Below are 17,685 nucleotides of genomic sequence, written 5' to 3' on the forward strand. Positions count from 1 at the left end.
GGAGCTTTGTATAAAGAAAAGTGTCACTGTTTTAATTACTGAATAAATAATTTAATGTGAATTTTATTGTTATATTTTTTATGTAGCATTTTCGGTTTGGTCTGTATTTCTCAACAATTAGCTAATGCTTTCTTTTTATTCTTGTGCAACTGAAGAACTCATAAATCTCTTTGTAAATTACAGTATTCTGAGTTTCTATTTTTTTCATGAGATTAATTTTTAGAGCCAAGGGTTGCCTTCTGTTGAAACGTTGTAAAACAAGTGTTCTAAACTGGTTCTCTGCTAAAATTGGATGGAGCAAAAGTTTAGCATAGAAGGGATTTCAAACAGGGCTCTCATGAAGGCACTAGCTTTCCATTTTAGATACTGTCAATTGCTTCTGCTACAATGTCTTCTTTTTTTTCTTTTTTCTTTTTCTTTTCTTTTTTGAATTTCTTTTTAAGTTGCATTAACACTAGAGACTCTTTTACAATCAGACCTAGTAGAATCACTACCTGACACTTCTTAGAGTAAGACTCTGTTTAGCATTTTTTGGCCATTTTGACAGTCATCAAGTAGAGCCTTTCCATGCGAGTTCTTTATCTCAAATTGACTTTTTTTTGGGAAAGCTCAGCGATTCCCACTAAGGAGGTAACTCTGCCCTTGCTAAAATTATTTTACAACAGTTTAATTAAGAAATAGTTGCATGTCTATGTTCTGGCTCAAGGGCTGAAATTTTGGTGTTTTGGTCACAGATACATCATTTACTGTTCCAACAGAGAGGGGGAAAAACCACCAAACTTTGGCCAAGCACTGAGCTTTTGAAAAATTGCCACTTGCACGCAATCAGCAGGGAGCTGTTAAAGAGCTTAGTTGCAAAATCCTGTGAAGATCCTGACCATATGGGATGTACTCTGTTGCAGAGCATCAGGGGATGAGCAGGAATTTCCCCATACGTCCTGCTCCAGGCCCTGTTTCCAGGACCAGACGGCAAGAAGGGAGCTTTTTCTCTGTGCAAAATCACCATATTCTTCTTTCTTAGGTGTGAGGAAGAGATGGAGAGGGCTACCAGCCAGAAGCTCAAGGACAGGAAGGGCAGGAAAGGGGGAAACTAGGTTCAAAAGCTTCCTATAGGAGAGAATGGGGTTGGGAGCTACTGGGAGGGAAGCAGTCTCCATGGATGGTGGGGGGTGAAGATGGGATGTGGACCAATAAGCAAATAATGCCTAATGATTGCTTGGCTAATACATGAAAGACAAAGAGAGGGATGTGACAGACATAAAAAAAATACAGAATAATGTGAGGACTCAGAAATTTTGTATAAACTAAGTGTCAAGGAAAGCTTAGGATAAACAGTGCAGGAAATTTCTTTCTTTGAAGTGAGCTGTGTACGCTGCAGTATAGTCTGTGAGAAAAGACGTGGGAGTCTTGTTGCTTTAAGACAATCACAATGATCCTCAGCGAAGCAAATGTATTTTAGGAAGCAAGCGTGCATTAAGCTAGGGGATGAGCTAGCTGAAGTGCTTTTTCTTCTCCCTGTAACTTCTGCTGCTCTCACCAGAGTAGGACTCCAGCTGTGTTGTCCCACACCTGGGTTTCCAGGTGCTCACAGGGGCTATTTCTATGTGCTCTCATTGTGTCAAGAAATGAGAGCAGGGGAAGTGATGCTCAAGAGTAAGTGTTATTTTGTGACTGACTTTATTTGTGATGGTCCATGTCCTCTGTTAATGTAAAGCAGTGTCACTCAGTTGGATTTAGTGACCTTAATGACCATCAAGAAACTCATTGGTAACATCCAGTTAAATCTTGTTTCGGGTGTTATCAGCTGGAAACTGGGTCCCAGCCTGATGCTTGGGGGAGGTGCTTCCCTCAGAGCCAGGATTCAGCCAGGTGACCTCAGTGGTGCTCAGCCTGCCTGGTGCAGGGGAAATGCCACAGAAAATGTGAGGAGCAGGGCTGGCATCCTCTGTGCTGGCAAGGGAGGCGAGCATGGCTGGGGGCCAGCTGCTGAGGCTGGGGCCGGCTGGCCCCAGTGGGACAGGGATGCCATCAGCCCTTTATGGAGACCCCAGGCACGGTGGGGCCAGTTGTCCCAGCAGGACCTTGGACTCTGAGGGGTTATGCTGCCTGCATGACGTGGGAGGCCGGGTGGGGACCAAGACATCTGGTGAGAATTCCTCACGGCTGAGCTGTGTGTTGGGCTGGGATGCCGATTAATTTAGCTGATTTCTTTTTTGGGGTTGTTGGGAGGAGGAGGAGGACTGGATACCACAGCCTTCCAGTAATTGTCTCTCCTTCAGAATATCACTTTTGCTTTCTTTGAAGACAAGTGAGAAATGATATTTAAAAAAAAAAAAAAACACAACAAAACAACAAACCAACTCCAGGAACTACACTGATGTCTTTGTCTTGACAATAAATGTACATCTGCAACGGTTTATCACTATGGGAAAATGAGCGTGTAATAAAGTTTGGATGCTGGCTGTTGCATGTACAGAGGTATCACAGGCTTTGAAAATGATTTGTTATGTGAATGCCCATAGTAGCACCAAGGTTCAAAGGGAGGTGGTTTGTTTTTCATGCCCATTTAGTTATGAATAACACCAGCTCTAATTTCCTCCTCCCACCAGCAAGCGGAGAGTCCTACATTGGAAGCCAAATATAGCAACAAAGATTTCTATATCTGGCCAAACCCAAAAAATCTGTTCCCTTTTAAGAATAACATTCTATTCTTTTCTGATGGAGATGGATAAAGAGAAAATTCAACTTTAAGGAAGCCAGTTTCTCAGTGGGAAACTCCCTAGTCTCTAATGCCCAATGTGAAAGGTATGAACTTCTTTTTTGGTGTCTGTTGTGAAGCCAATGGGGAGACTACCATAGGGCCCCATCAGTAAAGCACTTTTGGGGTGGCAGTCTGGAGAAATCTTCCCCACTTGCTGGTGTACTTTTTCTGTCCTGCTTTGTCTGTCTTCTGAGCAGCAGAGCCAAGGCTGAATTGGAACTCCATGAGTTGCACAACTACCCCTGTTTTTTCTTCCCCCTTTCCTTTCTAGTTTGCTTTTGTGGAGAAGTTAATTCCTTGGCTTTGAGGAACAGACCGCTGCTCCACCTCGCAAGTAAGCTCAACAAGGCAGCATGGAGCAGCAGCATTGCCCCACGCACCCTTCCTCCTTGGCGTTCTCATCAGGGGAGTATGTGGGAAGCCAGCCCTATGCTCTTTCCCATGGCCAGACTTTCAAGTTGCGTGGTACCCACAGAGGGTGAGCAGGGACAGTGGGGCTGCCCAGTTCTCTGCCTGGCTGGTTGTGCTGGAAGAGAAGGGATGTCTTACAAATAAAACACAGAATTGCTCATGGCCAAATGTTTTCTCAGGTAATCATTTGACCTTTTCTGAATTGGAGCTAACAGCACTTGAAGATGAACATGTACATGGGTGCCACTCTACCTGTTTTTAAGCTGGAATATGCTTTTAGGAGGAGGCAACAGCCCCACCACCACCCCTCCACCTCTCTCTGATCTTGAGCAGTTCCTTTGACTTCTCTACACCACCTGAGGAAAGCTATTCAGCCTTTCCTTCGAAGGATTTATTCCCATTCCAATCCACCCCCACCACCCACCCGTAAGCAACTGGTATCTGTGACATGTGAGGGAAAAAATCCCTTTCTCTAATGTACCGGCTGTCCTTGTTTCAGAAGTGTTGCCTCATTCATTTTCAGACTGTTTGGCTGAAGGCCTTTGCTGTGAGGTGAATATTTCAGGATTACACAGTTAGCTCTTCATCCTTTGGAAACCTGGGATTTTTTTTTGTTGACTTCAGTAGAAGCAGCCTTGGATCCCTGATGCATTATAAAACCGAGTGTCATCCAGTGAATATATTTGCACTGGATCTGTTCTACCAGCCATGTTACTGATGGGGTTTTAAATAAACACAGGGATGTTTGGAAATATTTTGTGTATGTAAATATGTAAAATATGCAAAACAAAGCCAACAGCTGTGGGTTGTACTCTGTGCTCACGTGAGGAGGCTTTGTGTAATGTTTTTTATCCATCATCCCCTCTTTTTTTTAAGCATCTGTATCTGTTCCAAGATAATCACTTCTCTGTGATTCCCGCTGGACAAAGAGGGAGGAGGACAGATGGGCCTATGTGATGCCCTAAAGTCTGCCCGAAATTCTGTGAAGAACCTTCTACTGTCACAGAGCACAGAAGCCCATGCCCTGAGGGCAGCACACAGCAATCGCTATTCATTGGAGGTGGGATGGCTCCTAGGTCAGATTGAACTTGGCCTTTCAAGAACGGTAATGCAAGACACAACACGTAGTACACAGCGTCCGCAGTCGCTGTCCTCGCTGTCCTCGGGTGCTTTGTAACTAGCTGACAAAAACATTAGTCACCAGTGTATGAGTCTTAATTTCCTGAATTGAATCTGTTGCTTAGGAAAGGGTGACAGTTTTGCAGCCTCAAGTCCTTTATTTAGCCAGGGACAGACAAAGTCTATGTATGCATGTGATCCTACTGAAGACTTTGGGACAACTGCAGTAAGAAGAAAAGATAGTCACCCAGAACAAGCTCAGTTCGTAGCACCACTAGGCTCCTCACATATTATTTTTTTTTTTTAATTAAACAGCGTGCTGCTTTTTAGACATCCTTTCAGAGAGGGTAATTCATCCTCTATACACAGTAAGTCTCTGCACTGCTTCTGAATTCTACAGGATATTTTGTGTGACTTAGCCACCTGTTGTTTTTAATGATTTTTTCCACCCTTATCCTTGCTCTTGTTTTCCAGTTCCACTGCTTTAAGGGAAACTTCCAAACCCCTGGCTGTCCTGCAATGCAGCTATCCAGGGACATGGCACAGTGACTCTGTGTCACACAGTTAGCATCTGTGTGTGCAGTGAGTTTGACCTGTCCAGAAGCCGTGACACTTGGACTTGGATGTCAGAAGGTGCAATACAAATACAAGCTCCGTTTGTTTGTTCGGTGGTTTCAGTCACAGCAAATGGAAGTGCTTGGTAAGAACAGCAGCCCTGGGTAAAGGGCAAAGGGGAAGTGGAGCATCATTCAGCAGGATCCCAGGAGACATTCTGGCTCCCTCAGAAAAAGCCATATTTACTCTGGCAAGAGATGCTTAAGTGCATCCTACAGAGACCTGCTGCTGCTTATTCTCCTTGCTCCCAGTTAGCCTAGCTGGCCTTTTTGCCATGCTGTCAATGACATTCCTGTGTGAATAGACTTGAGGTGATCCTTATGAGATCTGCTACTGTTAGGAACGTCATCCCCACCTTAGCTGTGTCCTCATGCAAAAAACCAACACCATAGGAACAGGACACTGTCAATCTATAGCATTTTACAATGCCTTAATGCTGTATTCTCTGGTTTAAAAAGTGACAGGTTCCTTAATTCTTGCTCTTGTTCCACATGGCATCCTCCACTGATGGCATATATTCTATCACTACTTTCCCCTTGCAGTGACTGGAAATTGCTACCAGCCTGCGTGATGCAGTAAAGTCTTTGAGGCCATTATTAAAGCCCATGACTTGAAAAAATTTACTGGTTTGTGGCTCATATCTGTCCTGGTTAATTTTCTGTTGTTCTCTCTGGTGGAGAAACAGTTGCTTTTTGTATGAAAGTAGATACCAAAAGACCAGAACACCCTACTTATGCAGAGAGCCCCAGACATGGGTGAGCCAAGCAGAGACTCAGAGGCAGAAACAACTCAAGAGCAGGGCACTGAACTTCTCACTTTCCCCCTCGCTGCAATGTCTGTGTGTCATCCTAAAGAGACCAGCACAACATTCTTCGCTCCCATAGTCCTAGGCAGAAAGTAATTTGTTTTTTTTTTCTTTCTATTCATGATACTTTGCAGCATGTGATGGTCTCATCAAATATGTAGACAGCAAGCACTGAAACCAGCTGGCTACTGATTTACCTGCAATAGCTGAAGTTCTCCATGAACAAACTCATCATTCACAATGTGTACTTGTAAAGCAGCTTTTGCAATGGAGGGGGTTGTTAACAAACAGAGAATGACATTATTTTTTTTTATTTAGATTTGAAACATAGAGAAGCTTAGAGGAACACTGAAACTAAACAGGATCCTCAAGCTTCAAATCTGCCCCTACAGAAATTATTCCCTTCTAATATTTTGGTCTATATCTAATATATCTATTTATATCTATATATCTATCTATATCTACTTTTAATATCTTAACAAAGGTTCTCCTTAGTAAAGGAGAAAGAGTAGCTGTCATCCATGATGGACATTGATGATCATTTTTCATGTGGCTGTTTGCTGATTTGAAGAGGTCTGAGAGGAAGTATAGAGAACCCAGATCAACTGGCAAAACCTCCAGTTCTCCCCATGCACAGTTTAATTCGTCATTGCGAGGACATTGCAAATCTCAAACCTGTTATTTTCTTTATATGAAATCAGCAATCATTATAATTTCATCTCAGCTGGAATATTATTTTTCCTTTTTTTTTTTTTCCTTCTCCTTTTGATGGGTCAGATTTAAACCATCTGCAGGCAGATGGAAAGGAAAAGTAGAATTATTGTTTTCACCAAAAAAATTTTGCAGCTGTCAGGGTGTGTTTGACACAAGCCTGATGGCTGAAAACAAAGACAGGACACATTGTCCCGGCTGGATATCAGAGAGCATAAGAACTCTTCATGGCCAGCTCTTACTTGGAGAACTTGGGGCTAAATGAGGTAAACAAGATCATTATTTACCCATACTCAAGGGCTTCTCAGAGAGAATTCTTCACTGAATTATGTACTGCTTTTCCTGGGCCTCAGTGAGACCCTCTTGGTTTCTGCACAGGGGTGGGGGTGACTAAGTGATAGTCACAATATATCATATACACCACTGCTTTGTGACTGACCTACCACATGGCAGAGGCTGCAGCCATGGCTTCCAGTACCTGTCATGACGTATTGCTTTTATAATTCAGTTTAATTTATGGCCCCGTCATTAACAACTGCAGCCAATGAAAAAGAGCTTAAAACAGAGCTTTCGAGGAGGGACACCAGGAGCTATGAATCAAACTCTCCTAGCTTGGCCTAGAAGATTACTTCACTGCTTCATGTCCGAAAACTAGTGAGGCTCCTTGGTGATACCAACACTACTTCTTTTCAAAGCAGGCCTTTCCAGAGGAGCTTAGTCTGTGTGAAAGCCAGATCCACCGCTGGGAACTCTGCATCTTGCTGGTGGTGTTCTTGTTGTTAGGTTTTGTAATAGTAACTGCTCATTCCGCTTGCACCAAGCTAGACATATTAAAGAAACAATAAATGAGTTTTCAAAATTTTCCAAAAAAAAGTTTCCAAATTTTCAAACCTTTTTTATGCACTTATAGGTGGCTCTGCCTGCAGAAGTGTGATTTTTTCATTGGCAATGTGAAGTTTCTAACTGCAAGGCCTTCCTGATGTATTTTTTTTCCCCCATTTTTAATGGCAGATTTTGTTGTGGTTTTGTGTGGTTTGTTTTCTTTGGTTTTTTTTTTTTAAGCTACCTCAGTATTAACATCAGCAACGTGGGCTGGCAGTTAACAATAAAATTTTTGCCCTTCTCATCATGAGTTTTTTGAGTGATAATCCTATGAAGTCATTGGGAGGTGTATTTTTCTGCTCTGAAGTGACAACCATTATTTCCATCTCCCAGGGCTGACACTGCCGTGTTGGTATTTATTCATGTTGTGTTTTTTTCCCCCAAATAATTTGACCATATACATCTGTAGACAGAATGTGCTTGAGCTAAGTTAAAACTAAGCGAATAAGACATTTATGAACCGTGAGCTATTACCTATCATTAAGTCATCTGAACCCTTGCAGTGCACTAGTTTTGAGTTGCACTCTTGTTAATCTGTGGTTACTGAATGTGTTGAACAATGGCTCAAACTGAAAGCAATTTTGGAAATAGTTCATCAGACAGCTGGTCTTCTGAAATAGCCCAGAAGACCCAGCTTCACACTGATCTTGGATCAAGGTAAGATGGGACAATGCTGATGCAGCTGTTATAGTTTGGCCAGTTTGTGTGGAAGGGAAAGACCTGAAGATGTTTCAGTTCTTTTATTTCACCTGTTCAGGGAGCCAGAATCCTAATTTCAACAAGAAAACAAAGAAATCAGAGACCTATTGGCAATATCATCTCAGGGAGCCCAGAAAAGGTAGATTACATAGACCAGAGGTCAAATCCTATTCCTGTCACTCTCATTAACCCAGAGAGTATAAACCTCTTGGAAAGAGTAACGAGGCTTAGCATTAAGAGCGTCAAAACTGACTTTCACAACGGGAATATTTTCTCCTACCTCTGTGCTTGATACACAGTGCTTGGACATGTACTGTTTACAGCCCTAGCAGGAGGATGTAAGGGGCCACAGTTCCTGACTAGGTACTTTGCGTAGTTATTTACACCTGCACAAAGTGGGTGTGAAATGTTCCCCCTCTGCACAGGTTATGCTTATTTGCACCCACTTAACACTGATGTCAAGGAGCACGGAAGAGGCCAAACGGCGGGAAACTGTCCCCAGCATCTTGCTGTCCCTGGCTCAACCAGACTCCTCAGGAGCAGCCATGACATTGCTGCGGGTCGCATCTCCGCCACCTCCCACAGCGAGTAGTGTGAAAGTGAGGTGAAGGAGCCGCATCTGGCCAAGCCACCCCTGCTCCCCTGGCAGCCGTGCTGCTGCAGGACATCTGGTTTTACGTTTGCCTTCTTTGAAGGTCTGGGAAAAGGACGCAATATTCACTTGTACTTTTATTCCTTTGCTGCCCATTGCTAACTTTGTAAATGGAAAAGAGTGAAGATTCAAAATGCTCTCCGGGAGCTGAGGCTGTCCTGGCCTCTCAGAGCCTTTAATTTTCATGTGGTTTTTCTGCTCTCTGTAGGTTTAAGAGATTAATTCCCATATGGCAGATCCAGTTGCAAGTGTCTTGCTGTGATCTCTGAGCAGGTGCATCTGTAGTAATCCCTCTCCCTCCTTGAGAGAAGCAGGGTAACAGGCTCAAATAACAAGAGAACCTGAAATGAACTAAGAAAGTAAGTGGCATAAGAGATACAAACTTAGTGAGCTCCAAGTTGATCTATGGGACGTTTTAAGGAGGGAAAAAGGTGAGGCCATCCAGAGGCAGTTAGTAGAGCAAGCATTGTAGGATACAAATGTAGCTGTTAAAAACAGCACTCAGCCTCTGCCTCTCCGGAAAAAGACACAGTTTTACACAACCCCTGCAAACAGCCAGACGTGGAGGTGTACAGTTCTGTCAGTGGTGCAGCTCTCCTTCTTAGTGATATATGTTTACCTCCATACTGCTACCCTAGCCATGGTCTCTAAAAGTTCAAATGGGAACAAGGAAACAGTTTTCAGATCATGTTTTTTCCCCTCTGCCTACAAGCTGACTTAGTAGGGAGAAGCAGTCTATTATAATTTCAAAAAAGTTCAGCAAAACAATTCCTTCATTTTGGTTTTTTTTTTTCTGTCCTCTTATGGAAGTGTTTTATTTCCAAAAGCAGTACCACCATTGATTCTGGCTGGTTTGAGTGCACCAGTGTCCTACAACAGGTGTACACAGCTGAATGTGGTTAGACTTCTTAGCAGCAGCGATATAACTTCTGGAGGGGGAAAACACGGATTAGAAAACCCAGTGTGATGGATGCTGTTCTGTTTTTATAGGTGTTGGTTCACTGAATGGGCATCATTAGAGGAGACTTCACTTCCAGGACGGTCATGAATGTTATACTTTGTGATCAGTATATTCCAATATAAAGCAAAATAGCTTGATTAAGTAATTAAAGATCAGGGTAATAGCATAGAAATTCACACCTGAGCTGAGCACGCTGCTGACCAAGCTGAAAGAAGAGATAAGAGGTTTTGTGGTATTTCATCAGAGCATTGCTGACAAAGATGAAAACTCAGGTAGGCGATCATCTATTTTTCACTAGTAACATTGCCTTCTTTGTTTTTTTTTGTAAGGACTTATCAAGAGCACTGAAATCAGCTAAGTAAATGATACTGATCTGAGTGGCTATTGCATTTGCAAGGACGTTCCTTGGTTTCTCGGTAACTCTCTTACAACTGTTCATGTAGCAAATCTTACAAAAGATGGGAGAGATTCTTGTGTTGGAGGAAGCTTAGAGGCGCATCCTGATACTGCTATTGGTGTGTTTCCTGTGTTTTGAGGTATGGTTATTACTTATGTATTTAGTTTCTTTACTGAGGGAATCATGCAGTCTTCTAGATTTGAAGTTTCTTCCCTCACCTTTCTTTTATTTTTTTTTTCTCTGGGGAACTTTTAGAGAAGCTTGCGTTTGAATTGGGGGTTGCAGTTTTTTGTTGTGCTGGGTGTACAATAATAGGTGTGCTTCTGGGAATGGGTACAACAGCACGAAATCTCCTGCTGTCAGAGTTCTAGAGCAAAATTGTAGCCCAGCTGAAGGCAGATGGTGTTTTGATATTGACTTTGATAAGGTCCCTTTTTTCCTTCATCTACTTTCCCAAACTGCTCATATCTAATTGCGTGAAGCATGGGCATTCTGTCCACCCCTTCAGAAAAAAACACACATAACTTAAGAAACTTGTTATGAGGATAAATGATTATTTTCTGAGGACAGCATGTATCAGTTGCTTGGTTGTGTATTTAGACTATTAATATAGAGATTGCGCAGGCAAAAGGACATTTAAATATGTCAGTGGACAATATTATGGATATTAGTTCTCACGTCGTAGTCTTACATTAAGGGCTCTAGTATGACCAGAGGCTCATTCTGCGTTAACTGCTGCATGTAAACACGTTTTTGTGTGTGTGTGTGTGTGTGTGTGTGTGTTGGAAATATTGCCTTCTGTCTGTAAGTGTGGCTGAAAGGAGCGCAGAGAACAGGGAGGTTCCCTTGCTGCCAGGATGCAGGTGAATGGAGACAGGGACAGTACCGTGGAATAGCACATTACAGCAACCTGTGAAACAAATGTCTTGTTGACAGACAATGATGGATAACATTAATTATGAAGGCAGGAGATTTAAACAAAACAAGCAGGTGGAAATCCTGAGAAAGGATTATTTAGAATTTACCTTTGTCAATTTTTTGCGTGGATGGTTATAATTATAACCACTAGGCATGGCCTGTGCAACAACTTGGCTGTTACCATTTACAAGCAGCTATTAATAACACTGTTTAATTGCAAGCTAATTTCCTCAGGCAGCTTATGCTTGAAGCTTCTGTGATTTAAATGTGAAATGACCCCATTATTCCTTTATTTAATTTATGTTAACTGAGACTAATTAACATACAAAAGTTAAATCAGCTTTAATTAGAAAACCGTTACTGGCACCTCTCCAATCAGTACTGGAGGCAGTAGCATTTTCATTGGTGCCAAAGGGTTAACACGAAAAGTAGCTGTATGAACCACATTGAAAGCAAATGGCTCTGGACTGAATACACCTGTAGAGGTTTTATCTTCATTCTTTTTTTAAGAGATAGAGATTTAAGTTTTAAATCTACCCTTAAAGACTATGTACAGGCTCTCATATTTATAAACTATTTGAAGACACCTGCGTATGTACTCAGCTTTCATGGTGTGCTATTATAGCAGGCTGCTTTTCTGTCCTTAACAGAGAAGTTAAGATTGAGGTAATTTTCCCCAGTTATACAAACAAAGTCTTATTCACAGCAGGGTAAATTTCTCCAGCTGTTTATGGACTGGATATGAACAGCTGATCTCATCTAAAGAAATCAAGCTGGGAAAAAAGCTGTTGAGTAGGAGGTGAAATGGGTAACGATGTATCTTACTATGAAACTGGTCATTCAAGAGAGCTGTGTGCTTTACCTGTACCTGCTTTTTCTAGTACTGGTTGGTTTGCATTTCATTTTTACTTTTTTTAACATGATCATTTTACCACTGTAGAATAAATCTGAGCTATTATAACCACCTTGATATGCCAATAGAGGCACATAGCCTAGTCTCAGATGTGGCCTTAAAAAGGAAAGTTTTTACATTGGTTAAAAATTGAGTGCATGTGCAGGAAGGGGAATGCAACAGGAAAAAGAATGGAAGATGTACAGCTTTTGAGGCGAGAAAAGAGCTTACAATATGAGAGAGCTAGACCCATAGCACCAGGAAGGGTTACGTCTGTAAGCAGCCTGTCCACAGCTGTCCACCGAAAAACTCCCAGCTCTGCTGTTGGGGAGAGGCTCCCAGTAGAGACAGGGCTAAGGACAGCCTGATGTTGCCATTGGTACCATCGTTTTGGGGCTGTGGATTGCAAACACCATCTCCTCCTGCTGGTTTTCACTGAGATGTCAGCCTTTACTGGTGATGGTTTCACTGAATTCATTCAAACCCTCCCTAAACTGTCATTTCTTCAAGCAGCATTGTTCATCACTGTTGGGTTGTGGGTTTTTTGTTGTTGTTTTGTTTTGTTTTTTTTTTTTTCTGCTGGAAAGATACAATTTGAACTTCTGTTGAATGGTTGAAGCACTATTAGAGAAAACCAGCAGACCAGACCCTTTGACATGATTTTTTTTTCTTTTTTTCTTTTTTTTTTTTTTCGTTTTGGTGTAACTTCATCTGTGTGAAACAGAAAACGTGATTTAACTAGTTGCGTGGAAATCTTGGATGCAGCAGTCCATCTCCAGGAGGTGTAGTGAAAAGATACAGTCCTACATATGTATATGAAAAGTGGAAAAAATTACTTTTGTATATTTGTCACTTTTTGACCCTTGTATTCTGTTCAAGTTAGAGAGTAACCCCTTACACAAGGGTTGGATCTGAAGCTTAAAAAAGGTTGTATGCCATTAGAAATGTGTATTGCTCTAGATTAATATTTGTTATTAAATAAGCACAGTTAAACTGACGTGCGTGGCTCGGTGGGTGTGCCAGGCGGAGGCACACAGCGCATCTCTGGTGACAGCCAGGCAGGCAGTGGCAAGTGGCAACTTGTTAAACTGCAGGATCCAGGTGGCCCTGGGGCTCCACCCTCCCAGTGGCTCCCAGTGACTTTATATAATGTTGCCTTGTAGCTGTTGTGGGGTTTACCTTTTTCTGTTTACCATCTGCCACTTTTAGATTGAAATTATGTGTATTGTGAATATCAACTTCAGAAGGCAACGCAGTGCAGCTTCCTTTGCGATCAAGGCCTTAACAAGACCAAAATATCTTTTGGTAAAGAAAAAGGGTTTGCACTTGTATTCTGCAAACCATGTCATGCTACACGAGGGCAGAAAAGAAGCTGAAAAGTATGGAAGAATACAATGTTAGTTTCTGAGAGTCATTTCAGTCGGTTCCCATGAAAACTTTAGTAAAAAAACTATAATAATGTATTAACTACATTCACAAACTAGACTTGCAAAACAAAGTAGACTTAGACTTCCCATCAGAAACTGGAAAGAATGTTATAGTATAGGAACGTGTCTTGATAAGCTTTAAGATTCTTGAAAAGACACCTGAATTACTGTTACAAAATTGGAAATAATAGGAAATACCTATTAGAGCAATTACAAGGATGCCTCCTCCAAATGCCTATTACTAGGAGATTCTGAATTTAAAAATGAATATCGTATACTTGTTTTAAATTTCTGTGACTCCTCTCAGTAAATGTCTTCCACCATTGCAGTGGCAGAAATAAATACCAGAATTTTGGTGACCAAAGGAATGCCATGAAGAGAAATGGACCAACTGAACATCTGGTTCACGCTAATAATTGACGGGCCAATGAGACAATCTAATTAATAATACAACTGATGGAATTTATAGCATATTATAAATTTTAGTAGATATTTAAGATTACATTCTCATCTCTTCTATATGTTCTCTCTTTTCACACATGCATCAACACATGCATTAACACATGACAACAACTTCCTATACCTTTAAAAGGCTGTTACTTTCAGTTTTCTTTACAAGGCATTTAAAGATGTGTGGTTGTTATCATAGCTAGACAAAATGGAGAAGGAAATTCCATGGAAAGTGTGATCTCTAAAGAATCAGTGAGCAGAAAATGTTGACAGAAAAATCTTATTGAAAGATCAGTTGAGTTACTCCTATAAGCCGCATTTTTTGAAAAATATTTGAGTATAAACTATAAGTGTATTCTTATTTTTCAAGTTCACATCTTTTCAGCTCATCGCCTAAACCTGGGGGAAGAGTAGGGCTATGTAAGTGGTTGTATTTAGGCATAAGTCCTTGGCTGAATTGGGTTCTTTGCTCTTAACTAAGGTAGGGTTAAGCTACTGAACAAACAAACAACCACCCAACCAAAAAAAGGAACCTCCCCTATCAACACTCATGTTTGTAAATGCTAAATTAAAAGGAATCCGTTGGATATAGAGCCAGAATGACTTGTATGCCATGTGTGAACATAGATAAATGGTTCTTGCTTGAACCATCTCACTTTGAAATGACAGACTTGTAATTCCAAGCGCAACCCTTCCTCCAGCTGAGGCACTGATTGTGCAGCTGTCATTGAGCAGAGCTTCTGGGTACAAACAACCTCAATGCAGGGATTTAAAAATAAAAAATGCTTGTTCAAAATTGGCTTTCTTTGACTTCAAAATGAACTAGTTAGGCAAGTCTTGCCTTTGGAAAAACATTCTGTGCAATTTCAAACCAGAAAATTGAATTGCCAAGTATTGTGGAATAGACTCAGACAAGCACCAAAACTGAGTTCCAAAAACATTTGAGAGGCTTTATTTACCCTCACCTAAATGAGATACTATTATGCTTACATGGTGAAAGTGTAGTTCTATTTTGAAATGCCAACAAGAGAGTGGCGGAATAGACAAGATACGGATGCTATTGTGCAGTGGTAAAAGAAACATAGTGGAGGCAAAAAGCTAATTTCTTTTCATTACAGAGAAAATAGTTTAGGCCAAATCCGACTGCACTGGGGTGAGGGAAAAGTTCCCCATTAACCTCTGGGCAGCTGGATTAAGCCTTCAACTGGTGTAACTGACTTCCTTAGTGGATCATATTCTACATCTCACCCTGTAAGTTGTCGAGCTTTTTCAGCGGCATGCTGCTTTAAATGACATTGGTAGTGCTCAGCAGTTTGTCTAATTTTTTTTCTTAAGCATGGGAGATGCCACTGAGTCTGAGACAAAAGAAATCAGTCACCAGTGGATAGAGCTTGGATCAGTGCATGGAAAACCTGTTCTCTGAATGCTGTGGGAATTAGATGTTTTTGTGCAAAATGTACATAGAACCACTGACTTAAACCCTTCAGATTGATCGCGAACTTCTGGAAACCAAAATATCTTCATACGTCATCGGGAACTCACGTTAAGAGTCATGACAGGTTTTGCGTGTTTATAGAAACCAAGGGATACAATTGAAAAAACAGAAAAGAAGTGCTGACTGACAAAAAGATCTTTAATTTTATTTATATGTCATGAATATGACCTAAAGAAAGTTGCTTTAGCTGAAGGAGGCTAGATTTTTTGTAGAAAAGAAAAAAAAGTACTTTTAAAACAAAAACAGGTCTATATCCAATTTCTGAGCAGTCATTAGTTTTTACAAGTTCCTTCCTTTTTCCAGGTTCTAATTGGTGGCCTGTTGGGAGCCCTGAGAGCAGCGCTGTCAAAGCAACCCCCTTCTTTACTTTTTTGTCACATTCCAATATAATTAGACAGATGATTATAGTAACAAACACAGTACCAGCTGTTTGAAGCTTAATACTATTTAAGTATTACCATGCCTTTATTTTAAAGGTACTGAAACATATGGGAATCATAAGCCATTTCTTTCTCTCCTTTCTCTGTTAAGCTAGACTTTTGTATTCAGATGCTAAGCCTCTGTTTGAAGAAAGGGGGAAAAGAAATAATATTTCTGAAATACCCTGTAATAACTCCAATTCATCTATCTCATCCATGCAACTCCAATTCCCCTTTCTACTCTATCTCTTTACTGACATTATTTCTCTGGGCACAGAAGAGTGACAAAAATACAGAAACAGGTTGGTGCAGCTTTAGCAGCCTAAGACTCAATTAATGGCAATAAAAAGAGTAATAATAGTAAGAAAGATTTTTGGAATGCTCTTTTCCTTGAAAAACTCGTTGAGGCAGCAGATGTATCCTTTCTAGATGGGGCTACATCACTGCCTGGGCGGCTACTGGAACTAATTTCTCTCCCAGGATTCAGATTTTCTGCAGTGGAAGTTGCTGTGTGTTTTCAGATAGATACTTATTTTTTCTTAATTCTCCTGTATGTTTTAAAAGGAAAGCTTATATAAAAGATTGAAAAGACAAGCAAGGAAAATACAGCAGTAAGTAATTTAAAGATATCAAAAAATTACAGCCAAACTCACCCTGCACAATATTACTCAGAAATCTGCAGAGCTATTCCAGGGATTAAACCAACCACAGAACTTGCATTCTTGGTTATGCAGAGCTAGCTTTTCGCCAAAGTACTTTAAGACTTTGGCATCTTCTGCTTTCATGTAACCGGGAATCAGGTCCTATAGCTTTATCCTCTCCACTCAGAGCTCTGTTCAGTGAAATCCCTGGGCTTTGCTTGCCGTGTTTACGATGGGTGGGAGGAATGTGCAGTGGGAGGCTTGAAGGAAGGGTGAAGCCAAGGATAATTGTGGACTTGATATTGCAGTATATAATCAGGTTCCTACGCTGTGCCTGTCACTGGGGCATCTCGGCTTCTCACGGTAGCGTATCAAAGGGGTGTACCTAGTGCCAGTTGGTTGCTGTCCTACTGTTCCCATCATTCATAGCAATACATTTTCTGCTGCAGAAGAAGATTGTGGGTCTCGTTGATTTATTCTCTTTAAATACTCTATATGTTCACATGAGCTCTTTCACAAGCCAGCAAAACGTCTCTGCGCTTGGAACCAAATGTCCGGGGTTGTCAGTGGAGGTTTTGCTGTGCAGGTTTGGCTGGGCCCCCAGGAAAGCCGTCCCCCTCCCCGCCGTGGGCTGATGATGTCCCCGCTGGCGGGGGCTGCCCGTGCTGGGAAGGGGCAGCAGGTGCAGCCGCTCCCTGTCAGCCAGGCGGCCGGCGGGCTCTCCCAAAGAGTTTATGGTTTTGCTTGAACTGAAGATTAAAATCTTGTTGAATGAGCTCTGTGTTTTGGTTTCTTTTAAAGGATTGTGAGGCTCTGGCCAGTCTCCTTTTAAATATAGAATGAAAATAAGCATAAAAGCTTCTGCTGCCCTAGCTCCACCGCAGAAAGTAGCACCCGCTTGTTCTCAGAGGTACCTGAATTCAGTTTGTATGATGGGGATTACTTCCTGTAATTTCTAATGAAGGGTGATTGTATTAACAAATGCTTTATAAATATTAGTAACAAAGCTGAAAGGGAAGAGAAACTGAAGACGGCAGAAAAGTTTTCTGCTTAATTTTTTGGGGAAAAACAAGTTTATCATGCGCGTCGATGTTTTCAATAGAGAATTATGAATGGATACTTGGCTGCATAAAAGATGAAGTGCTTTTTTCTTTTTTTTTTCTTCCTTTTTTTTTTTCCTCTCCTCACCTCCTTATTACTTTAAGTTTTGAAAATGAATCCTTTCCAACAGGCTGATCTTTTTTTGATGTTGAGCCAGTGGACAACTGAGCTATTTCACACTTGGGGAGCCAAATTTTGTCTCCTATTGCACATGCTCAAGCCTAAATTTGGGCCTCAGATGTTTCAACGGAGACAAGATTACTGCAGGTACAGGGTGTAGAAATTTATGCTGAAGCTCGTGTAGGTATGCTAGGGAGATAATACTTTCC

The sequence above is a fragment of the Larus michahellis genome, chromosome 1 (assembly GCF_964199755.1).
Source record: "Larus michahellis chromosome 1, bLarMic1.1, whole genome shotgun sequence".
Lineage (NCBI taxonomy): Eukaryota > Metazoa > Chordata > Aves > Charadriiformes > Laridae > Larus > Larus michahellis.